The sequence below is a fragment of the Mesoplodon mirus genome (genome assembly GCF_964341445.2).
Source record: "Mesoplodon mirus genome assembly, chromosome: 16".
NCBI lineage: Eukaryota > Metazoa > Chordata > Mammalia > Artiodactyla > Ziphiidae > Mesoplodon > Mesoplodon mirus.
This window is the reverse complement of record NC_138992.1, coordinates 63,729,290-63,756,386: the sequence shown is the minus strand read 5'-3', so window position 1 is coordinate 63,756,386 and position 27,097 is coordinate 63,729,290. Positions and strand designations below refer to the sequence as shown.

The window sequence follows — 27,097 nt, the reverse complement described above, 5'->3', positions numbered from 1 at the left end:
ATTATGGGAAGAGCTTAGAACACTACCTGGCACATGATAAGAAGAATATGTACACTAGCAATTATAAACGATCTTTCAGTTCCAAGAACTTCCTATTACATTAGTACTAGGATTAAAACAGGATCTGTGTTGATAATACTTGGTTCCACATTTATGTCTCTGTACTGAAACCCACATTGCTGACTGGCTTATAACTATGACATTTAATCAAATATAAGGAAACTGTACATTCAATTAAATAGATGACTTAAACATTTAAGCCTTAATTTGTGTTCATGTCCTACTTTCTACCTGTTTGGGGTCCCCTCATAATTATCAGTCTTTGGTAATATAGTAATGTTCTTTTAAATAAAACAAATTTATATATCTAATGACACACTGACACGGAAAAGCTACATGCCCATATATGGGCAGCAGTAACGTTAAAAATGTTCTATGAACAAAAAATGAAAAAAAAAGAAACACTGACATGTTGTTCTATATAATGAAAAAAATATTAATGACGTAGGATGAGTCTAACTCAATTTCCTTCATATTCCTGATTCTCATCTTTTGAGCACTTCTGACAAAATTCATTCTGTAGTATCTGATGGGATCAGTTAATCAAGTTTCCTTTTCTGAGATAAGAATCATTTTCCTCAACTAATATAGAAGGTGGCACAAAACGTCTTTGCAATTGTTACAAGATTCAATTAAAAGCAGATGAGTTGAAAGACACAAAGTTCTGTTTCACTACAGACATTACGGCCCAGGATATAAAATTTAAATGCTTTGAAAATAAAAAGTGGTTTAGTCTTGACTTCAATCAAAGAGAATTTAGACACGATCAAAACATACTTCAATTCCTGACACAAAGAATTTATCCAGAGTTTAAATGGATACAAAACGTGTAAAGGCCAAGAACCATGTCTTGCCAAAAGTAATAGTAAATGTTTGTTTTTCCTTTTCTCTCTACCCCTCAAGGTAACCTACATTTATCTCTACTTCAAAACACTGTGAAAACTTTACCTCATGAAATCTCATTGTAGTATATAAACAAATGATCAGGTATGTTATTTTCATAATCAGCACTTGAAATTTAGTAGGAAACAGGACCTTAATCAACAGAGACCTCAGGAAAAGTAATGATGACAATAAAAAAACACTGAAGTAGAAATACTATAAGCCAAAGATATCAAATTTATAGGAATAAACAGCTAATACGTAAATGCCTCTTATTTCCTACCCCTAGGGTCAGGAACGGTCAAGAAGTAAGTAAGCTCCTTGGTGTGGCATTCCTGGGCCCCTCAGGACTCGAGGACGGCCACCTCGAATATCCGTGGGGACTGCTGCTACCGCTGCAGGCAGCATTGGGCTCTGGGGCTAAACGGCTTTGATGACAGCCACTGTGCTGTGAAAGAAGAAAGGTTTCGGAGGAAAGAAATTAAAAGATGGGAAACATAAATATAGTGAGCACACGTTATGGTTTAAAGCAATAGGCACTGGCATGTAAGATATGCTAAAATCAAAATACATTTAAAAGATAACAGCACTGGGCTTCCCTGGTGGCGCAGTGGTTGGGAGTCCGCCTGCCGATGCAGGGGACGCGGGTTCGTGCCCCGGTCCGGGAGGATCCCACGTGCCGCGGAGCGGCTGGGCCCGTGAGCCATGGCCGCTGAGCCTGCGCGTCCGGAGCCTGTGCTCCGCAACGGGAGAGGCCACAGCAGTGAGAGGCCCGCGTACCGCAAAAAAAAAAAAAAAAGATAACAGCACTATGTTACAAAGGCTAAGATTTTATGTTTTCAAAAGACACTTTAAAGAGAAAGTTTGAACCAGATCTTGACATACAATATAAATATGTCAGTGAACGAGTTCAAAGAAGTAATAACTTACCTGTTAGACCATAAAGATTTTATGAAACGTTGGGAATATTTTGAAGCAGCATCAACAATAAACATCTAGCTCCTATATTAGACAAAAATGTTAACGTTCCAAAGCATCTGGCTTCAAAGAAAATCGAAAATCAAGATCCCACTGGGTTAATAAAACAAAGTCTACTACTGTATATACATAAAACTCATAAAACCAACCTAATTTGTCTAGCAGATGTTTTAAGTCAAAGGAATTTTCCATTTCCATTCCATTCAAATATAAGAGCATAAGTAACCACCAAGTAGTTTTCAAAATACATTAGTTCAAAACTATCTTCTATTTTCACACTCTATCTTATAACCTAGGAAACAGTTTATTTTCTGGACTGTAATAAAACCGCCACATCAAAGGCAGAATTAGAAATCTAGATCAAATCGTCTTCTTAGTGACAAAGAACTGAAAGAAACTGCGAAATAAACTGTTTCCTACGGCCCCGGCTTTCTCTATTCTAACTTAAGCTACCAATTCAATAATTATGACACAGTTGTTTCTTCAAAGGTATTCTCTTATAGTTTAGGTAAAGACTTCCAAGTCTCAGTATTCATAGAAGGCACTGGCAGGTCTTTTATAAGCTCCCGCACTCATCTGTCTGCTGAAGTTTACCCCAGCTCATCACACTCCTGCTTTTTCAGTCCTCTTCTCTTCTCAAGGAGGTACAGTAAAAACTGGGCTCCAATTCTGTGACACTGACAGCAAACAGACCTCCGGTCCTTCAGGTGGAGACCACAAAATTTTAAATGTATGATTTCTGCTTACGAAATTCATGTAACTGGCACCAGAAAGGTCAAAACTGTGGTTTAAAGAAAGCAAAGTCTTCAAATTAATCCATTCTAAATTAATTCAATATTTTTGAATACTTCCAAAAGTGGTGAAGGCAAACAAGTCTACAGACTATGGCACCACAGTCTCAAACTTGCATGGAGACATGCACTTAAGAGATCCTCCAAAATTGGAATACATACATCTCTAGAATATGGTTAAATTCCTATTTAGCCATTATTAAATGCTATATATTTCTTCCTCTCTCTTGGCTCTTTTTGGATGGGAAGGGAGAAGTGTAGCTGTGACTAGAACAAAAAATATATTTCCACTGATTGTAGACACCCATGAATCATTCATGAAGTAGCAAACAAGGCTTAGACAACCTAATGCATGGAATTAGGTTAAAATCACAAGTTGCAACATTTACTGTTAAATTCTCTGGTTATGTCTTATTTTTCTGAGTCTCAAGCTAGCAAGAGAAGTCTCAGTGGAAATCTCTATATCTTAACGGCAAAGAATCACAGAAAAGAAGAAAAGAAAGGGAGGGAGGGAGGGAGGGAAGGAGGAAATGTAATTAATTTTATAGATATGGATAATTTTATAAATAAATGTTTAATTTATCCCTTACATCTAGATGTTATGAACAGTGGAGAATGACATAAATGCTCTGTGCTTCAGAAATAAACTATGAGGGCTTCCCTGGTGGCGCAGTGGTTGAGAGTCCGCCTGCCCATGCAGGGGACACGGGTTCGTGCCCCGGTCTGGGAAGATCCCACATGCCGTGGAGTGGCTGGGCCCGTGAGCCATGGCCGCTGAGCCTGCGCGTCCGGAGCCTGTGCTCCACAACGGGAGAGGCCACAGCAGTGAGAGGCCCGCGTACCGCAAAAAAACAAAAAAAACAAAAAAAACAAAAAACCACAACAACAACAACAAAAAACTATGAGGTGTTTAATGAAAGCAGCCTGGTTTTATTCACTGTTGTCTCTTTAAAGGAAATTCTGGCAAGGTCAGCTGACTCAAATTCAACACCTGTCTAGAAAATAACATGTATCTGTCACTTTCTTCCAAAATGAAAACGAAGGGCATAGCTAAGACACCTAATAACTGACCACAAATCAAATGCCGTGTATTTGTTACTATGGTGGCACAAATAGGAAATTCTGCTTATCACACACCTTCTCCCTAAAGCTAACAACTCTACTATCCAGGTAAGTAGGATATACAAGTTTGAAATGAAATCTAAAGGCCAATAACAACAACAAAAACCAAGGCAGGAGAATGTACGTTTTATTAACAACCTGCAGCCCCTTCTCCCCACTCCTGGGCACGCACACACCTGTACTACAGCACAGAAGGGCACAGCTGAGAAACCAGAGTCCACTCGTTTCTCAGAAGATTCTGGCTCCAGTGCTACTTCCTCTAAGACATGCTAACTCGAAAGATCTACACAAGGTACAGGCTGGCAATATTCTTAATTATAATTATTTCCAAAGAATACCAGCGATGCTGATAGGAGTCACACTTAGAATTTTTCAATTAAAAAGACAAGTGCTCTCACAGTGAAATCTCCCTACACTGAATCCCAATTTACGATCCAAGAAACATCCTTATGAATTTTCTAAAAAAATGATGCTTGAAAATTGCTGTAATTCTAAATCTTGCAATTCTAGCATTTGGACGAGCCAGAGAAACCAGGTTCTGCCGTATTTCTGGTAAATCTTTCAGCAACGCGCTACGCTCACATCACTTGGCCTGGCTGTGCCTGTGGAAATCGCAGTGCCGCTGTTCTACGTGGAGACTGCCTGGACTCTGGGACTGTCTCAACCTCACCTGTCCCAACAACACACCTACCTCACGAGGTGTGTACCTGCCCAGGAGCACACTCTGGAAGCGCAGGTAACGCCATGCAAACAAAACATTTGCTTAGGAGGGACGGCTTTTGTTGCTGTTGCTTTGACCGCTACTCCCATGGATAGATTAAGGCTTTCAGTAGAAACAGACATATAATTCAGAAAACAAGGCTCCGTTTTTTCTTTAAGAGAAAAATCAGAACGCCAAAATTCAACGTAAAAAGAACGAGCAAGGAAATATGGCGTTAAATTTGCATAGATACTCCTTTTCCAGTTTAACAATCTTTGGTAGTTATTCTTTATGTTTCCCATAGCACTCAGCACAGACTAATACGAAATAAATAATTAATATTCTGAACGAACAGAGAGTCAAAAGGAAGGAGGATGGGTAAAGGAAAAGAGGGAAGAGAGAAAGGAGAGTTAATGGTGCTGAGTGAATGTAGTTTATGGGGAAAACTAAGCCAATCTGTTTACATGAATGTGTGCATAAAAAGAGGAAACTGGAAGCGTAAAAATGCTTTAAAAACTGGCCTGTCATACAGTTTCCAACTGTGGCCTGGTATTAATAACACCCACTGGAAGATGATTTCAACCCACCAGTAAGCCTGTTTTGTCCTGAGTTCAGCAGAGTCCATTCTACATACAAGGAACAGAGGCCTCCATCCAGGGGGGCTGGGATTAGGATCTTCATCTGAATAGCTAAATGACTGAGGGCATTCTGTCAACTGTCAAAGTATTTATTTTCCCAATCACAGTGCCTACCATGCTGACATCTGAAGGAAATCGCACAAAAATAGCAACACAATTAAATGCCGGCAGATTTCTGCCTAAAGCACAAGAGATATAGTTAAATCTACTAAATTTTGTTTAGAATAATACTGATTTTCAGGGGACACTGCTCAAAATCTCAGATTTTAGCTCCAATCAAGCTGCCCGTCTTCATGGGAATTTATACACTCTGAGTTAAATCAGACACCTAATCACAAATCTTCTCACATCTATGAACAAAGAGGGAATTCAAAATCCAACAAATATTCATTTGAAATGTACTTTCAACCATGCCATATCCAATATGAACATAACTTCTTTTACGTCTTGATACGTTTAATATAATGTTTAGTATTTAACAACAAAATGTATTAGTATCACAAGAAGTATACGATGCTTTATTGTACTTTGGAGAACTCTCTCTACATGTTCATATTGAAGAGTTGAGCTCTACTTAGTATGTGTGAACAATTCTTCACTCACCCATGTCACCCTGTCCTCTCACCCCAGATACCTCTAACATAGAGAAAATGTACTTATAAATAAATCCAAAATATATATGAATCCACAGTGAGTTCAGGTTTCCATGGCAAAGGGAAAATTACATTTCAAGGCTATACTGTCAAATAGATTTATCTAACACTTGCTCCTGTTTTGACTATCAATTCTGAGAAAATTTTATTGGCCAACTTTAAAAATGCTTAAAATGTGAGACCGCAATGGAAACACTGATATAGCTATAGATTAGGAAGCACAGTTCAGTCTGTTAAATAAATTTTGTCTTTTTAAATTCAAACTACAGAATTCCATTTCCCTATACTCAAACCTGGAATTTGCATTGACACTCACAGATATAATCCCTAGGAAAGTGTGACGAAGCATACTTAATCATGTTTTCAAATCAAAATTTTAAGCTATATTCAACAACACTGCCTTCAAGAACATTTTGTCCACAATATTGTACATTTAAGATTCAAAATATTTCTATATAACATCTCCTACTCAGCCTTGAAAATAAACTAAACAAGGAAAGCTGAAATTATATTTGAACCAACCCTGCTTTCCCTCAAAGCTATGTCACTTCGTTTCTTAAATAATTAAAATATTTCCCACAGAGACATAAATTATTACACCTTCCAAGATAAGGGTTCTAAGTAATTCTATAGTCACAATATTTCACACAACCTGTTCTCTGTAGGAAAAGTGATTCATCCAGCAAACCACAGATGCCACTCATAACCTGAAGTTTCTAATATTGCAAGGGAGAAGGAATGCTGATTCATAGCATACCATGTTTGTAACAAAAAAAGGAATCCAAATGGCTGTCTGCCATGTACCTGCCCCCAGAAGTGAGTATGAAATTAAAGTGCCAAGGCAGAACTTTAAATTGTTTAGGTCATCATTAAATTTCAAATGAGTCAGCATGTTTCAGTTTGAAATAAAGGTTAGAAGTTAAGACCTACTAATGAAATATAAGCAAAATAATCTTTGATTTTAAAATTAATTTTTAAGTCCTCAAATATGAATATGATTTTCCTATACTACATTTATTGCCACAAATATGCTCATATGCAGGGCTATTTAGGCAGAAAATGGAGCTCAGGGGTTAAGATCAAAGTCTTCAGAGTGGCAAACTGCCACTTACTTGATATGACCTTGGGAAAGTCACTTAACCTCTCTCAGCTTCAATTTCCTTATCTGTTATTCTGAAGATAATGAAAAGCACTTATATAATGCGTGGCTCACAGTGAGGGAGCAATAAGCAGTAGCTGCCGTTATTAGTGTTACGGAAGGAGTCTCTGCAAATTGCACTTGTAAATTAGATGTGAATAAGAAATGGCTGTGTAACTTCTAAAATTTTACTTAAAAAGAAAAAAAAAGCCTAAAGTTCAGACTTAGTTCTTTTTATAAATGAAAAACCATGATAGCAGAAGGAGAGACCAATGCCTGAAGAAGGTGAAACAGATCAAAAAACAACACATACGAAAAACAAAAGACATGAACCCAACAGTAGCGACTAACATCCTGGAACACTTAAAGAAAACTGCCAAAGACACAAGGAAATGGGTGGTTCCTTCGATAATGAATCCAAACCTCAATACAGAGGGCAGAAAAATGACCAAAAATTTCCCCCAATCTACAAAAATAAAATAACCTAAGTAAATTACATTTGGTATGAAGTGACAGGTAGTGGGAAATTTTTAACTTATTTGGCTTTCAGAGATTAAAACTGGACAACTAATGTCAAATATGTTGATACTTTGCTCTCCATAAAGATAACACAAAACATTTCCAACACGGTAGCATGACGGAGTAAGGAGGTGAGAAGCTCCCACTTGTGCTTCAGGTTTACCTGTCACTTGATCCTAAGACCCTACTAGGGTGGTGACAAAATTAAATACAAAATTGGAAGCATTATCCTCTGAATTCTACCCTGATTAATCATACTTGAGTACATAAAATATGTTACACAGTTAATTTCTCTGAACATTTATGAGCGATATACTCAAAGTATCTGATATAGATTAATTTCATATTTAGAAATAAGTATAAGGAGCTATTTCTATTTTGTATTTACAGATGCAGAGTTCAATTACTCTGAATATAAATAAATTCTTAATATGTATTACCCAATAATTACTGTAACAAACGCTTATTCAATCTTTCCCATACAATGAGCACTATCCTAAGGGTTATGGATACTGTTTTCAACAAGACAAAAATGGCCCCCATGTTCATGGAGCTTATATTCTAGTAGAGGAAACTAAAAATAAGAATACATCACATGATCATAAACATTATGATAAAAATAAATCAGGGTTGTGTGATAAGGAGTGATTGAGAAGCTATCTGAGACTGGTTGGACCAGAAAAGCCTGCTCATTGAATCTACCCACATAAGACTGAAACTTGCTGCCAAAATCTATAGCAAGCAATTTTTTATTTACATATAAAAATAAATGCAAACATTTTGCTAGGCTATGAAATGATAATTCACCCCATCCAATGGGTAAATGTAAACTCTTCCCAAATACACACAGTAAACACTGATAAACAGATACGGTCATTTTACCTCCAAATACCATTTCCAACACATTCATAGTGAATTTTCATAATAAAACAAATGTAGACAAATATACAACACTTTTAAAATTTATATTCATTTTACTTATGTATTATTTTGCTAAACTATAAATAGTATAATTTTAAATGTTTGATTTTACTTAAAAATCAAAATATACCAACAGAAAAGCTTACTTTTAAACTCACCTGTGCCTGTACACAGTGCAGAAGATCTATAAATTTGTAGCCAAATCCAAGAGAAATCTGCAATATAAAGAAACAAACAAATATGAATAAAAAATGCAGAATCCTGTTAGACTCATTAGAGTGGATGTGATTTTTTTTACAACCAATATATAAATAATACTCATTAATAACATCTCTCCATTAAATTGCATGGTAGATCGAGAAGACGACTTGCTGCCTTACTTCTATTTGTACAAACTAATGTAAGACACATAAGGTTACATTTCAGTGTGAATTATGAGGTGTCTACCCAACAAATTTTGAGTGCCCACCATATACTTATTACACTTCTCAGTAGCTGCCTGTCTAATCACTAGCACTGAAAGCTGAACAAAAGCAGAGGACGCCTGAGTACCCATTTCCACACTGCACTCCTAGCCCAATGCCCAGCCCACAGTAACACAGTACACAGGAAATGTTTGCCGAATGAATGAATGAACAAGTTAATTAATTAATTTGTTAATTAATTAAGTTAATTAATTAACTTAAGTTCACATACTGATCTTAACTTGCTGTGATTTATAGTTTGCTTATATGGAATAGAAAGGCTTGAAATTATTGAAATAAAAACCTATGTCATGATTGCTTAAACAAAGATGTTTAAAAGTGAATAATTTATCTAAAAAAAAAAAAATCTTGTGTAAAATGATGTAAAAATGATGCTATAGGGAACTCCCTGGCAGTCCAGCAGTTAGGGCTTGCTGCTCTCACTGCCAGGGGCCCGGGTTTGACCACGGGTCAGGGAACTAGGATCCTGCAAGTCACGTGGTACGGCCAAAAAAAAAAAAAAATGATGCTATATACGACCATTTGCATGAGTAAGAGCGGATAAGAAAAGGAAGAACTGAACATTTTCAATAATGAGGGCAACCAAGATTCATCTGGGTGTGGATCTTTGAGGACAAAGAACTTAGCCATGAAGGACCGTGCAGCACTTTCTCTGATCCACACAAGGATCACTTCCACTGTACCAAAGAAGTTTATTTATTTCCGAGATGCACAGTCAGTAATCGAACACAACCAGTATGTGCCTATCATATTTTATGTGGATTAACGTTTACCACTCTTGTGTATATTAAGGACCTAAGAAAAACTGCCTGACTGCTACGAGTAGTTGTGTCTTTATTTTAACTAGTATGTACTACTAGATTTAATCAGCGTCAAGGGATGTTTTTACAACTGCCTTTTTTTCCTTCAGGTGACACCAATCAGTAATAATGCATACTTTGATTCATTATCAGACTTAAGAGTATTAACTTTCTGATGTGCCCTTTACTCTTTAGAATAATAAATAGAACCTAATAGTAGAAAAAAGCTAATGTTAATTTAATACCCCAAATTGCCATTTTTTCTAGGGCATTAGCAACATCTGATTTCATAAAGGGGAAAGCAATGGGAAAAAAGTGCATTTTGGTTTTTGCCAGGATCTGATCAATCTGGAGACCATCACAGGTAAAGAAATGCAGCTAGGGTATGAGATGATTAGGCAGAGATGATTCATGAAAAACAAAAGGAAATCTGTATGCAAGTGAGAGGTTATCGCAGTAAATAAAACAAATGGGTTCTCCTCAAGTGGCAGCCTGTGAGTGGTGAGCAGTAAACTGTTACGTAACAGGGGTCATCAATTCTTTCCAGCTCTGCCGGCCTACTTAAGCCCATTCTAATTCTCTACCAACAACTAATGTGCTCGAGGACATCACACTATGCAACAGTCAAGAGTTAAAACTTGTGATGTGAGTACGAATGATGATATTAAACAATTACTGCTTGATCTATACCACTCAGAAGGTTTTTATGAATGTGCTAATATAATGAGGAAAAAGTGCTAATGAATCCAAACTAAAGTAAGATACATACGGACATGAAGATAGAGGATGTGAATAATTTCCACAGTACAGTATGATACCTCGGTGTAACATTTTAAACCAGAAGAATTAACAAAATACGTATAAACAAAGAATTATAAAATGTTTTCTAAGTCACTAAAGGGAAAAAATAGCTATTTAAAGCAAAAGTGCGGGCACCGACGACCTATAATAAACCGGCATCCCCCTTCTCATCTTCGAGTCCAGACAGCTTTCAGGAAGCTACTTCAGGAGTTTCAAGGGATGGAGAGGGGAAGACCGCACTGGGCCTTCCGTCAGCGGCAGACTGACAGAAGGAAAGACAGGAACATTGCAAGAAAAGGCAGGGATACACGCACGTCGTCCTCTTCTCTCTTACTACCACTACTATTTCCACTGTATAAACTAAAAAGATAAACCTCCTCTCCATGAAGAAGGCCGCCTGGAGCAGTTGAGAGAACCTAGGGTTAAGATCATCGAACAGGTGAGGTTTCAAAACCTGGTTTTCTCTTGTGAATACTGCTGCTGTTAATATTGTTCCATCACTAGCAGCTGCTTAGGTGTGTGACCTAGGAAATGTTATTGTGGGCTCAACTATAAAATGAGGATGATGATGTCCTCTTTGCAGCACCTTGGAAGTATCAAATGAGATGATTACATAAAGCACTTGGTACATGGTAGGCATTACACATAATTATGATTATGGCAAGTGTGATCCTGCTAGATGCTGCTAGCTGTGACAGGTAACTCAATAAAGTGACAGGTAATGTCAGGCCTACCCTACCCGAAGGAAAACTGATTTTCCCTGAGATGTCTTAATAGTGTTATCTGCCCATAACCACCCAGACGATGTATAAACAACGAGCCTGCTGGGAAAGTTTTGAATGGGGACCACTTTAAGACTACACCAAAAGCTGAAAGATACTACCCGACTTCAAATTTTATAGTAAAGTTATAATAATCAAAGCAGTAGGGTACTGGCGTAAGGATAAACAACGGAAGAGAACAGAGTCCAAAAACAGGCCCACACATTTATATCAATTCATATTCAACAAAGGGGTAAGGTAATTCAATGAGGAAAGGGCAGTCTTTTCAATAAATGGTACCAAAAACTGATTATACATATGGGGGAGGGGGAAAGAACCTCAACCTTTACCTTGCACCTTGTACAAAAATTAACATAAAACAGATAGATGATAGATCTAAAAGTAAGAACTAAAACTACAAAGCTCGTGGAAAAAAGCACTTGGAGAAAATTATTGTGGATTAGGCAAAAAAATTTTAGGTATGACACCTAAAGGCATAAAGGAAAAAAAAATGTTTTAAGACCATAAAAGAAAAAAACAAAACTGAATTCCTTTAAAATTAAAACTTCTGCTCTTCAAAAGAAATAATTTAACAAATGAAAACAAGCTAACACAACACTGTAAAGCAATTATACTCCAATAAAGACATATTAAAAAAAAAACAGAATAGAAAGCAAAAAAAAAAAAAACAAGCCACAGACTGAAAGAAAATATTGGCAAAATAATTATCTGATAACATACATGTATTTAGAAAATATAAAGAGCTAAATAACTATCTAATAAAGGATGTATATAGAATATATAAAGGACTCTCACAATAATAAAACAGGTAGTAATTCAACTTTTTTAAATGAGCAAAATATGTGAAGACATCCAATGTACACAAAAAAGTACTGAACACCATTAGTCATTAGGAAAATGGAAATTAAAACCAAAACAAAATACCACAGCCTATCCAATAAAATATCTAAAGTGCTGCCAAGGATATGGAGAAACTAGAACCCTCACAACTCATCCTTTGCTGGTGGGAAAGTGCAATGGTACAGCCATTTTGGAAAACAGTTTGGAAGTTTTTCATTATATATATATAGCCCAACACACCAAGGTGTGTCTTCATTCCTCTTGGCGACAGATGACGATACAAAGAGTTGTACTTGAACGTTCCTAACAGTTAGATCCAGAATAGCCAAAAACTGGAAACGATTCAAAAGTTTATCAATTGGAGAATGAATTTTTCAGAATGTGGTACATTCATACAATGAAATACCACTCAACAATAAAAAGGAATGGATTACTGATGTATGCTACAACATGAACGGGTCTCAAAAAACATTTTTCTAAAGAAAGAAGCCAGACACAAAGACAACATACTGCATGATTCCATTTATTTGAAATTTCTAGAAAAAGCAAAACTACAGAGACAGAAAACAGATCCATGGTATCCTGGGTCAGGGAATACCAAGTGGGGACTTGACCGAAAATGGACACATTTGGGGATGATAGAATTATTCTAAAACTGGATTGTGGTGATGCTAAAGAAAGATGTATAAGAAACATGAGACACACAAAACCGTAAGAATTTACTAAAACTCTTCTTTTAATACACTTAAAATGGGTGCATTTTATGGTATGCAAATTATACCTCAATTATTTTAATGGTTAAAAATTTTTAATTACTTTTTAAAATGTACCTCTGTGTCCCTGCTCTTTCTTCCTATGTGGTAGCTAACTGTGTGAGTAAAGGGATCTAAGGATTAAAAGTAGTTCTAGTAGCAAATGGTGGTGTGAGCATTTGTCAAGTAGAGTATCAACTAGCACCGGTTACACATCATTACTTTGAGGCAAAAAAAAAAAAAAGAGAGAGAGAAAGAAATCGGGATTGAGCCTACATCACTCATAAAAAGATTGCTGGCAGCATTAAAGCTACAGGTTGATGATTTCTTTAAAAGCAGGAGAGGGACTTCCCTGGTGGCGCAGCAGTTAAGAATCCGCATGCCAGGGGCTTCCCTGGTGGCACAGTGGTTGAGAATCTGCCTTCTAATCCAGGGGACACGGGTTCGAGCCCTGGTCTGGGAGGATCCCACATGCCGCGGAGCAACTAGGCCCGTGAGCCACCACTACTGAGCCTGCAAGTCTGGAGCCTGTGCTCCGCAACAAGAGAGGCCGCGATAGTGAGAGGACCGCGCACCGCGATGAAGAGTGGCCCCCGCTTGCCACAACTAGAGAAAGCCCTCGCACAGAAACGAAGACCCAACACAGCAAAAATTAATTAATTAATTAATTAATTAATTAATAATTTTAAAAAAAGAATCCACCTGCCAATGCAGGGGACACGGGTTCGAGCCCTGGTCGGGAAGATGCCACATGTCGCGGAGCAACTAAGCCTGTGCACCACAACTACAGAGCCTGCACTCTAGAGCCCGTGAGCCACAACTACTGAGCCCACGTGCCACAACTACTGAAGCCCGCTCCCCTAGAGCCTGTGCTCCACAACAAGAGAAGCCACCGCAATGAGAAGCCCACGCACCGCAGTGAAGAGCAGCCCCTGCTCGCTGCAACTAGAGAAAGACTGCACCCAGCAACGAAGACCCAATGCAGCCAGAAATAAAATAAATAAAATAAAAGCAGGAGAGGGTTAGGAAGAGATGTGCTCAATGTTTTATTTTATTATTATTTTTCATGAATAGTTATGAACAGAGCCAGAGGAAGGAAAGTAAGCCAGGAAGAAAATGAAGTGACATCTGCAATACTAGCTAAGAGAGCACTTTCTGACTACTAGGATGGGGAAGGACCATATTTTGCTGATTTGGTTTAAAACAACCACGAATAACAACAATAGCTATCATTCAATGAATGCTTATTTCATGAGAGCTCTGGGCAGAGGGCTTGAGACGTGTTACCTCATTTAATTTTCCTAACAACCCTATGAGGCAGGTACTGCCACTCTCATCACTATTTTGTAGATTCAGAAACGTAACTGAGACGTGAAATACTTTGTCCAAGGTCACAGAGCTGATGTGGCGGCAAAGCCTGGAATTGAACACAGAGTCTGACTGCTGAGTTCATGCGTGCTCTTACCCACTAGGCTACTACGGAAAATTTGATAATGTTATCACTGTCGCCAACTTGATTTGAAAAAGATGGCCCAAAATGTGATCAGCCTAAAAACCGCCTCCTTGCATTTTTGGTGTAGTGCCAATAAGAGCAGCATATTCCCCACATCACTCACCCCTGGCTGACACTGTTAATAAATCATGACCTTATTTTTTCCTGACTTAAATGTAGCCTCACTATTTTCTCACAGTTGCCACTCCAGTTAAAGGAAGTCATCAACATCAGTGTGGGTAAGCAAATGAAAATATATTTGCCAACCGTAACAACTAACTTGATTTTTTGTTTTTTGGGTTTTTTTTTTTGGCGATACGCGGGCCTCTCACTGTTGTGGCCTCTCCCGTTGCGGAGCACAGGCTCCAGACGCGCAGGCTCAGCAGCCATGGCTCACGGGCCCAGCCGCTCCACGGCATGTGGGATCTTCCCAGACCGGGTCACGAACCCGTGTCCCTGCATCAGCAGGCAGTCTCAACCACCGTGCCACCAGGGAAGCCCCTAACTTGATTTTTGATGGACAACATAGTACATGGCACGTGCTATTGGAAAGAGATGACTAGCCAAAGGGGAGCCATACAGCCACCATACACCATGTTCCAACAGAGGTCCTATTATTGGTCTTTGTTATTTAGCCAGCATCACCCCAGTCATCAAGCCAGTCAGACAGGTTGATAGAAATGAAGAGGACACATGGGGAAAGGAAGAAAAAAGCTGGAAGTACTGATCAAATTACTTGAGATTTTTCAACAGTCCCAGCCAAGCATATCTGAACATATACCCACCACAAGCGTATACCCCAAATGTATGATTAATACAATAATTTATTTTTCCACTTTTTGCTTAAAAGCACAAAAACTCCCAAACTGAACAGAAAACATACCCTTAACTCAGCATGTTTCAAATCATATAACATCAAGAGGAAAGCTATACCTTCAAAACTTAACTATGAGAACTACTTCAGATTACTGAACAGGACATGGTATTTGATATATGTAACATATATTTTATACAATATAAAATGTCTTAAAAAGTTTTAATAATGTAAAGAATGTGTACCACACATGCAAGGTAAAATTCTTTCCCAATTATTAAGTTAATGGTGCTAAAAATAACATCTAATCTACAGAAGAATAATTTATAAGTTAACTGATTAACTTCTATATATACTTCACACAAGCTTATGTTTTCTTTCTTTGTTTAAAGAGTTCAGACAATGACTCCTAACCAATGAAATTCTTTATACGAGGAATCTAAAACAATAAAACATATAACAAAAAAGATACAGATATAGAGAACAGACTGGTGGTTACCAAGGTGGGGGAGGGAAGGTGAGAAGGGGCAAGATAGGGGTAAGGGACTTGGGCATATATCCAGAGAAAAACATGGTTTGAAAGGATACATGCACCCCAGTGTTCACTGCAGCACTGTTTACAATAGCCAAGACATGGGAGCAACCTAAATGCCCATCGACAGACGAACGGATAAAGAAGATGTGGTACATATATAAAATGGAATATTACTCAGCCATTAAAAATAATGAAATAACGCCATTTGCAGCAACATGAATGGACCTGGAGATTATCATACAAAGTGAAGTAAATCAGACAGACAAAGACAAACATGACATTGCTTATATGCAGAATCTTAAAAAAAATGATACAAATGAACTTATTTACAAAACAGAAACAGACTCACAAACTCATGGTTACCAGGAGGAAGGGGGGGGAGGAGGGATAGACTGGGAGTTTGTGATTGACATGTACACACTGCTACGTTTAAAATAAAATGCCTGGGACTTCCCTGGTGGCACAGTGGTTAAGAATCTGCCTGCCCATGCAAGGGACACGGGTTCGATCCCTGGTCTGGGAAGATCCCACATGCCACGGAGCAACTAAAACTGTGAGCCACAACTACTGAGCCTGCGCTCTACAGCCGGTGAGCCACAACTACTGAGCCCGCATGCTGCAACTACTGAAGCCTGCACGCTCTAGGGCAGGCGTGCTGCAACTACTGAGCCCGCGTGCTGCAACTACTGAAGCCTGCTCACCTAGAGCCCATGCTCTGCAACAAGAGAAGCCACCGCAATGAGAAGCCCACGCACCGCAACGAACAGTAGCCCCCGCTTGCCGCAACTAGAGAAAGCCCGCGCGCAGCAATGAAGACCCAATGCAGCCAAAAATTTATAAATAAATAAATAAATAAATAAATAAAATAAAAATAATACTTTAAAAAAATAAAATGCCTTTCTATGAAAAAAACAAGGGGGGGGTAAGGGATTCAGAAGTATGAACTACTTACATATAAAATAAATAAGGATATACTGTACAGCACAGGGAATATAGCCAATATTTTAGAATAACTCTAAGTGGAGTGTAATATTTAAATATTGTGAATCACTGTTATACACATGAAACTTAATATTGTAAATCAACTATACCTCAATTTTAAGCGTAGAGATTTAATTTATGACTTCATAACTTTTCATCCATACTAAATGTAAAAAATTCATAAGCCATAATTAAAATAGATATATAGAAAAGGATATATCCTCTATTTAAAAACTAAGCTACAGGTAGGTCGACATACACAGTTGATATGTATGATATAATGACAACATCAATTTCACACATCTCCTACAACCGTTCCTTTCAATTTTGTCTCTCACCGACTACGATCAGAGCCAATATAGTAATGCAGCATCATAAAACAGTAACTCTCCAAAGAGTAATAAAAACAGTGACTCTCCAAAGAGTAATATTCTTGCACAGAGAAAGACCTAGAAGAAAAATTCACCTCACATGTAGTTGAATATACATGGCTCCAATGTGGGAGAGGACTAAAGATACTAAATTTGAAGTCACTAACCTGAAGACAGCATTTAAATCCATAGATATGGTTTAAAGGACAAAGAGCTGGGAATCTGGAATTCAGACACCCTAAGGAACTCCTCCTTTTAAAAATTATGTAGGAAAGGAATTAGTGGAGGAGAATGAGAAGAAATTACCTAAGAGACAGGAGGGAGAGCAGCACAGAATCTGAGAGAGGGCGTTCCCAGAAGGAGAGAGTGGACAACACTGGTCAATACTCAGCAGTGAGAACTGCACAGTTTCTACTCGGGTCCGCAAGCAGAAATTGCCCATGACCTTCCTAAGGAGAGTTTCGTCAGAATGATAAAGACGTAAAGCAGACTGGAGAAACTTAGAGTGTTGACAAGTGAATAGGAAATAAGGATTTGGACACAGTGTGTGCAAATGATCACTATCATGATTACCTTATGCTAAAATTTCTCTTCCCCTCTAGGCTGTGAGCATCTTGAGGGCAAGGGGTAAGGCTTCCTCCACCTCTGAGTAAGAAGATGACCTGAGGCTGGACTGGTGCCTTTTAAACAACTCTCCTGCAGAAGTCCTGGGTCTTTAATTACGGTGCTCAGCCCCCAAATTCACACAATAATAATCTTGAATAGAATTAGAGGGGAGAAAAGACACAATAATGTATTGGGCAGAAATTAATCTTCCTTCAACAAAAATAAAAGGCTCAGGGATGACTCCCACCAAGACTAGAACATGCCAACCAGACAACCAACCAGTCGCCCCAAAATAAAAGGCTCCCAAAAACTGTGAGTAGAATTTTAACTGTTTTTCTCCCAATAGCGTAGATCATTTTGCCTTGAATGTTCCCTATCATTCTCAGTGAAACAAGAACAGGTACTGAAGCCTACTGTATACACCAGAATAGTAGAAGATGCCCACAGATTATCAATTTATTTTTTACAATCAACCAGCTTGAGAGGAAACGTCTACCTTCCTTAATAAAATAAAATATATACCCTGCAAATATTAACAACAGAGGAAAAAAAATCTACTCCGGGGGAGGGAATAAGACTGTGAACTCCTCTCAGAAACTCACCTTCTCCTTGGATTTTCCCCCTAATTGATGATGCAAGGACTACTCTGACTGCTACAAAATGAGCCAAGAAGCTTCCCCTCATATCCCCAAGTGCAACACAGACAAGGTGGTATATTACCTCAGGATTGCAGGGTAACAAAAAGAAGTGAATCAGAAGTAACATTAAAACTATATGATCTGTCTATAGTTTAACCCCCAATACCCAGCAGTACCCTCAAAAACCACGTCACAGGGACCAGCACAAACCTTCTGTCCACCAAAGCCCGTCTTCTGAGTTTGTTCCCTGAGAACCAGCCTCTCCCCAAAACGACCGTCACTGTCAATTCCCACCACGTCCAGGGAGGCCGTGGCTTTCAACACTGTAGGACCACATTAAGATAATCATCATTTCAACATAATGAAGGGAGTATTCTTTAAAACAAAACAAAAAAACCATACTCAGTATGAAGGAGGGTAGGAGAATGTCTTTTTAAAAGGAAGGTGTTATATAATACCCATTTTATAGACAAGAAGAGGTAAGACAATTTGTCTAAAATCAAAGAATGTGTGACAGAGCTGGACATCAAACCAGTGGCACCTGACTCCAGGCCCTATGTTCCTATCACTCTGACTAGGCAGCTCTAATCCACTAAAGACAAAAACAAGTACCAAGCACCGAAACAATGGTATTTTTTTTTCAAACTGAAAACAGCTCAGGTGTGTATAATATGTGTTTACAGCTATAATTTTACATCACAGATATGTTTTTCCCCTTTGAGTAAAATTCCAATTTTATGTGATATAATTAAATGTAGCGATATTTTACAGAGTTCTAGAAAGAATATGGTATTCCAGAAATGAGCGCTAGACTACTAGGAGAAAAGCACCGCAACTTAGAGCAAAATGGACAGCTTATCCTTGGAGTACCGTTAGTATTTGTCTCTCTGTCTGTATGATTTCAGAGTCAATCTATGGTTCCAACAGTCACTCAGAAGAAATATTATCAAAAAAGACACTTCATCAGAAATTTGATTCATTGTGTGGGCCGATAAAGAGTTTCCCATTTTGTTAAAAAACTTAAAATGCAATTTTCCATTTTGCTATGTGTCTGGGTTTTGACAAAAACATTAAGGAACAAATGGAGAAAACTGAATCCTGTGGCAATAGCACAATTTTGCCTCAAAATTTAGGTCTGGAAGAAGCTTGGAAATAATCTATTGTAATTACTCAGTTTTACAGATGGAAAACTGAGGCTCAAAGAGCTTAGTGCCTCTCCTGACAATGACAGTACTCCCTTTGACTAATGGAATTTCTATGAACCCAGAAACAAATATTATCCTAAAAACGCTGGGCTTGCCACCACGTCTGAACTGTGTGCTGTGGAAATCATCATCAAATAGGTGTCCCCCTTCCCACCAAAGAAGGGCATTATGTACCCAAAAAGGTATGTGAGAAGCCTGTTAATTAGCTGTGAATCTAGAATTTTCAGGTAAAACATCTAACAATACAAAATACACATAAAACTTGAAAGATCTGGAGAGGAGCGGTCTAACATGCTAAACACAGAACAGCAAGGAGGGCCACCTTGTGTTAAATATCAGGTGTCAGCGACGCTGATACAAATTTCACAAGCATTACTTTTAATATTTTCCATAAATAGGCATCAATCAACTCCACTCTGCAGAGGTGGAAGGTGAAAGTCAGGGAAGTTAAGTGATTTCCTCAGTTTAAAGCAAGAGGAAGACCTGCTAGTGGCATCTAGGTCTCTGTGAGCTCAAGACCGCCATTCTCCCTCCACACACCACCCCCCTGCCGCCCCCGCTGCTTCCATCCTGGTTCCTTCAGCCAGGTTCCACTCCTCTGCACTTCTTGGTTCACCCACTTCCTCATTGTCCCCAGAAGAACAGATCTGATATCAAGAAGGTGCTTTCTAACAGCCAGCTACTACAAAACAGCCCCAAGCATCAATTCACCCAGCGAATTCACCCAATGAATTGCCCTAAAATGTCTCACTAACAAGATTATTCAATGATTGGCTTGTTGTGCTTATATAAGCGAAGAAAGTGGAAGAAATACTATGGTGTTGTAGCATAAAAGAGAGTGAAGGAAAAAGCTTAAAGGCTACGACAAATTGAGGACTTTATCTGACACGAGGAGTCGCATTTAAAAAAGAAAATACGACGATTCTAGAAGCTAAGGTGGGAGACAGCTAGGAAAACAGCTATTGTAGCTGAAGTTTTCCTCAAACTAGGAGCTCCAAAGACTACGAATGCATATAAATGTCCATGAAGTTTTCTCATGGCGTATTTTCTTTCCGATGACAATCTAAATTATTCAACATAGGGGTCTGCTAATTCATATGGATGACCATTATACAGCTGACAGCTTACTGTCACTTAATTTCAGTACTTGGACTTGTCCTTACAATTGGATTAGAGACTAGTATTATTTTAATGTCTTTGATATCAAGTGCTGAGGGACAAAGTTTTCTATAAGTTCAAGGAAAGGAAAATAAGGGGGGGAGGGGAGATGTGAAATACCGTCGCACAGCCAATGGTAGTGTATGCTGAACTCAAAGGTACCTGACCGCAGCAGGTTGTAAACAGCAGGCTTGTCACAGCCAGACAACACTGCATGGTACTGATAATTTAAATCTTACTGATTTGGTGGTTTTATTTATATTTCGTAAGTAAATCTGATTTTGTGTTATAGGTCCTAATGAAACGAAAATCTTTCTGCATTGAAAAGGAATCTAAGTAACATATACTGAAACGGGTGCTTTTCATAAGGGCCATTACACCAGTTAATTTTCCTCATTACTTACATAACAAATATGGCCATAAAATGTGATTTAAAAAATCATTTGTGTACAGCTTTTAAAAAAAACTCTGACAAATCAAAATAAGGCTCTACCAGTGGTTCCCAAAATGTGTCTCTGCGTGTAGCTTAAAAACAAAGCTTTTCCAGGTTTAAACCTAAGTGGAAAAAAAAAATTTAGTGCTTTAATTTTCTATTAAAATTGTTTTCCATAAAACTAAGTTTTATTAAATTTGAGGATTCTCCTTTATTAGATTATGAGCTTATTATTTTGTGGCATTAAATTTTCCTTTTATTTTCTTAAAAGGTGGTGGTAGTAGATGGCTTTTTTTTTTTTCCATGTAATGACTTGACAAAATTCAAAATTTGGCAATCCTATGTCAATTCCCTAGATTGGGGGGAAATTTTTTAATAGTATATGAAACCAAAATCTCTAGGTACCACACTGGCCTACCTATTATGAAATTTTACACACACACACACACACACACATAAACTCAATTCAAGAAGTTCTTGTTTCTACCCAAAGAAATGTAACACTTTTCTCTCTGTCTGCCTGCCTGCCTGTCTGTCTGTCTGTCTCTCTGGTCTGGGACTAAGGGTACTCAGGCAGTCAAGTCACAACTACAGCATGGAGACAGGAAGAGAGGAGCTATCATCAGGTCCCCAAGTACTTAGAAGCAGACATTTCGCTGAACATCCTAGAATAAACCACAGCCTGATAAGGTTAATAATAATGGTGACAAATAGTACATCAAGAACAGAACTATGGAAGACTAATGATAGCAATAAACTCTTTGATACTCCTCTCATTGAGAAATGAAGTTTAACTGCCTTTCCCTTGAAACTAGAGTTGCCTTAGTGATTGGCTGGACCAACAGACTGCGGCAGAAGAAGTGATATTCCGGGACTTCAGAGCCTTGAAGCTCCAGCCTGGAACACTGGAACCCCCTATCGCACAGTCCTGAGCTGCTAAACATGCCTGACTACCTTGAAGCCACCGTACTGTGAGGAAGCCAAACCTCGCCACGTGGAGAGGTCGTCTAAAAAAGAGAATGAGATGCCCAGCCAGCCGCCCACTGTTATCTAGCCCCTAACAGTTTTTCGTCATTCCAGCTGAGACTCCAGACACCATGAAGCAGAGACAAGCCATCCGGGCTATACCCTGTCCAAATTCCTAATCCACATGATGATGAGATGATAATAATAAGTTGTTATTTTAAGCAACAGATAACCAGAATAAAAGCTAATCCCTTTTTATAAATACTAATAAAGACTTTAAAACAAAAATGAAATGTCTCAGTCAGACTGGCTGGAAACTAGAATGGCATCCGACACAAAAGAGGATTATGATGCATAAAGATAAATCCATTCATTCATTTATCCAGCAAATATGTATACTACCAAGACCTATAAACAAGGAAATATACAGGCTCTGGAGATGGTTTAAAAGGAAAAAAAAAAAAAAAAGACCTGACTTCAAGGAACTTACAAAGTATTATGTACCTCAGTGTCTTCTTGCATACTTTTTAATGTTTTTCACAAAGGTAACATAGTCAACAATCAGATCAAATCAAAATGCAGACCAATCTCATAAAGTGACCCCAGGTTTGAGTTCTTCTGTGAGAAGGAAGTGAAGATTGAATCAAAATCCCACAAAAGGGCATTTGTAGTTTGTAGTAACAAAACATGCTTCAGTTAACTGTAGTATAATCAGATGTTTAGATTCTCATTTAGACTATAAATTCAAGGCATGCGTAACTAATCCTTTTTATTTTTTCTTCATAAAGTATCAGGTTAAAGAACCTTTTAAAGATATTATTACAAACAGGCCGAGTAGAACTTTCCTACTTTACTGCAGTCAAGGTTTGGGGAGCCCAGAATGAGCAAAGCAAGTAAGGTCCGAAGTGAGCTGCTGTTTTAACAAGATTTATTTCTGTCTAGGGGTGCGGCTAGAGTTTAAACAGAAACACTTACTATTCCAGTGACTAAAGTAATTTTAACTGCTTCTTTTATTAAAGCATAGACAATTTAACCTTTCATAATATTATTCTCAGAGTTCTAAAATTATTCACTCTTTTTCTATTTGCAGTATTTCTCTATTCAAATTTCACATGAAGCAAAAAAGAACACAAATAGAGAGAATTCTTCTCTCAGGTATTTTTAAATACAGGAAAATGTTTGATCTCACATTGTAAAAGAATAAAATGGTAAATAAGTGTGTGTGTGTGGCCTCTTGGGCCAAAGACCATACATAGCATGTCTTAAAAATCATCAGCACCGAGCACAATGCCTCTGTACAAAGTATTCCGCAAATGTGCGCTGACTGATAAGACATTTATTTCTCACTTATTTTTTAAGTGTGGCCAATAAAAATAAGCAATGCTACTTTCTGTCTTAGTAAGCACTTGAGGCAAAGAAAAAAGGACAACGTTTTCAAGAGCGGTCACGGAGAAACATATCTTCCCATTTTCTTCTTCCTAACATTAGAGGAGGTATGGTAGTGGGTATGTTAACAAATTCTACATGTTCTAAACGTCAAAATAGTAAAGGTAAGTAATAGTAAAACAGTAACCTAACTTATAAACTGCCTTGTGTTTATCTTTTCTCTCGGTTTTAGCACATTACATGGTAATGTGTCAGAATTTCTTTTTTAAAACATGACACAGAAGAATAAAAATTCTCATGGCTAAAAAGTAATTCATTAATATTTTATCCAATATACTGTAAAAGTCAAAACAGAGTACTGAACAAGAACATAATTAGGAACTTAAAAATAATACTAACATTCCATTATAAAAAGTAAAACAGTATCTGGGAGGAAGATACACAGCAGGAATATCTGATTTAACAGTTCACTGTTCCCTCTCCTAGACTGGTCTGAAGGCCAGGATTGCCGTGTGAGTGCGTCAGGAGACCTGGCCGTCTTCCTGGGTCCCTCAATGAGATTCAAGGCCAATCATTTACCATCCCAAGGCCTCAGTTTCCTCAATGACAAGAAGAGAGAGGGGCACAATTGTCTCCAAAGTCTGCTTCAACTCTAACAAAGTCTACCAACCTCAGATAAAGAGCCGTTCCTCTAAACAAATAGCGGTTTTTTTTAAACATCTTTATTGGAGTATAATTGCTTTACAATGGTGTGTTAGTTTCTGCTTTATAACAAAGAGAATCAGTTATACATATATCCCCATATCTCTTAACAAATAGGGTTTTAAGACACTCCCAACTTCCACTTCCTTAATTAAAGCACAATTATTTCCCTAATCTTACAGATAATCTACAGATAGATTCCTTTTCCCTTACTTTATCTTTACAACAATTCCCGGAGGTAGCCCGTGCCTGTAAATATTACGTGCATTAAGCAAATGTCAAAAGGGAGCCTAGGTGAGGTTATGTGATTTGATTAAAGTCTCAGCCAAAAAAGGACTAGAAATCAGATCTACTGACTTCTGGCTCAGTGCTCATATTTCCAGAAAAGCTGCTTTTAAATCCACGAGAACTACAAAATAAATTACATACTAGTAAAAAAGGACGAAAATACGGTGCTACTTTTAAATGGCTAGATTGCTTCTTTAAATCGCAATGTCACGTGTCTTAAATATCCTTAAGATAACACAATTTTAGGCCTTTATGTTTCAGAATTATTTTCAAGATTACTGGAATTGAAAAACCCAGTAGCTTAAACACATAATAAAAATATTACCATATGTCAAAGTTTCCTAAACTGATGCATATTCCTTGACAAAAAGGGGCCCATAGTAAAACAAGTGTTGGAATATTTGTGAACTTAACAACACATATAAGCTTTTTAGTTTAATGTGGCATTTCACAAAGTTGTTGATCGACACACATTTCAGACTTTTTAAAAAATAACAATTGAGATTCTAATGCACTTTTGTTCCAATGAACCCCTCTTGGAAGATACTTCCGTACATTTAAAAAATACAATCATTTGCTAAATAAAACACAAAATTACTATAGTTTGTCCTTACTTCCCAAGTAAGGAAACATACATATTTCCCATACATATTTTCATATTTTCTGAAAAAATGAAGTATCTTACAACTTGTTACTTTCAATGTGACAGTGCTTCTTTTTATTTTTTCCTGAAGAGTTGCTAATCTGATATTGTATTTAGAATCAATAGCAACTCAGGATAGAGAACTATGGCAAAAAATCTTCTCATAATCTTAAAATATACTCTCGGTGACACAAATGACCTCATATTAACAGGTTTCCTCCAGTTATCACACTAAATCAAATACCCAGAACTGATGCTTAAAGAATCTGAGGGAAGCTCTCAATTCAGATGGAAGTGTATTAGCAAAGACAGGTAATCGGGGGGAAAATGTTCATTAGAGAAATAACAGTTGAACCAATCTTAAACCCTTATAGGGATCTGTGTCCAAAATGCGGAGCAAATGTTTACAGTAAAGGTTAAGACTAATCACCTTATCACTGATGTCCAGCTCACCTAACAGCAACATGAAAGTAACTCTAAGTGTAGGTTTTGCCCTATTTATAAAATAGTAAACTCTGAGGCAAAGGCTAATTAGCTAATCTGAATTTATCTTGTGCTCATGATTTTATGACACTAGATGAGTTTATTTAAGTCCCAAAGGAATTAAGACATTTCTAACCCTTCCTCCAGACAACTCTGAGTTCCCTAATACAAATTAACCGAACACACTTCCTTTTCACTTCCAACTAATACCGTTTAGCACGTCCAAAAACACTTTCAAATGCTTCTGAAAATGTAATAAGGCAGCTTAGAAACTTGAGCTAAGTTTTTAGTAATGGTATTTTAAAAGTGGTGTAACTTAACACTCCAAGCAAAGAGGCATGACTTGTCACTGGTAATGGTAACACGGGATGCTGAAAAGAGCTGTTTTGAAAAAATAAGAGATTGTGGGTTCTAGTCTCAAACCTCACCCTTCCCCTCACATATATGAAACTTAATGCTTATGTAACACACAAATCAAATTTTGGTTTAAAATGAAAGAAATTATAGCAGAATAAGTTATGTATTTGCTTTTAAAGGTAGATCAAAACAACTTTTTTTTTTTTTTTAGAAATAGAAGCAGTCTGCAGTGTTGCCTAGAAGATTTTAGATATTTCAGTTCTTTCTAACCCTTAAATGTTTACACAAGTCTCCCCACCTCCTCTCTCTTATATCAATTTTAGAATTTAGAAAGTCATTCTGTTAACCAGGCCATAAACAGTTCTCAGATACAGAGTAAATTTCAAAAGCCACTTGCTTGTCCATAAATACATGAACAAGTCATGTTTTAAGCACAGAATACCACAAAAAGACTCACAAAAAGGTATCAAAGTATGGTATGTTCACCAACCTACAGTTATCCTATTTTCTGCTACAGAGTGAATAAAAGTCACCTTTGCACAAGTGAATTGAGACTTCAAGTGCTCGATTAAGGAGTACTACACATCTAAAACCACTTAAGAAATAATACCAAACAACAATTTTCTGGAAAGTCACATTAAAAAGATGAAAGTACCCAAACTCCATGGCATAAAAAGCCTCTATGAGAGAAATAACTGAAGAAACCTGCACTCTGCAGATTGCTAAACTGGAACCAAAACCCGGAAACATGTTCATCTCAAGTAAAACACTGGGAAGTGAGGGTCTTGAAATGCTCTTCATATTTGAACCCATATGGAACCCAGCGGCATTTATTTCCTAAATGTAAAATATTAATTTTTAAAAATTAAGTCTAGTGGAAAAGATTGACATTTAAACATTCTGAAACTATTTTTCATCACTTGTTAAGCTTCTTTTTTTAGAATATTATAACTGCATTGTTATAGGTGGGAAGAAGACCACTGTCCTTCTGGGCAGTCTTCTAACTTTGAGAACGTAGCCATCTCCCATGGACACGCTCTCCCTGGGCAGACGACAGAAATTGCAGCTCTGGCCTGTAATCAGTGTTCTCCAGAGGACACTTCCTTCAAGTCATCTTTCCTTTTATCTGGAAGCAGCACAGAAATGATAAACCCTGTGGACTGACGCTACTCATTCC

At 37.7% G+C, this 27,097-nt stretch overlaps 1 protein-coding gene across 13 annotated transcripts in view; it reads right to left on the bottom strand.

Moving 5' to 3' along the window:
* NCOA2 (nuclear receptor coactivator 2) overlaps positions 1 to 27,097 on the bottom strand; it is a 275,806-nt gene that overhangs the window by 165,329 nt on the left and 83,380 nt on the right. For 12 of the 13 annotated variants that reach the window (XM_082601471.1, XM_082601461.1, XM_082601460.1 and 9 more), the window contains one exon: positions 8,561 to 8,617. The exons of the other annotated variant lie outside the window; for it this stretch is intronic. The gene's annotated coding sequence lies outside the window, so the exon portion shown is untranslated. The remainder of the gene's footprint in view (positions 1 to 8,560; positions 8,618 to 27,097) is intronic. 13 annotated transcript variants of the gene reach the window in all.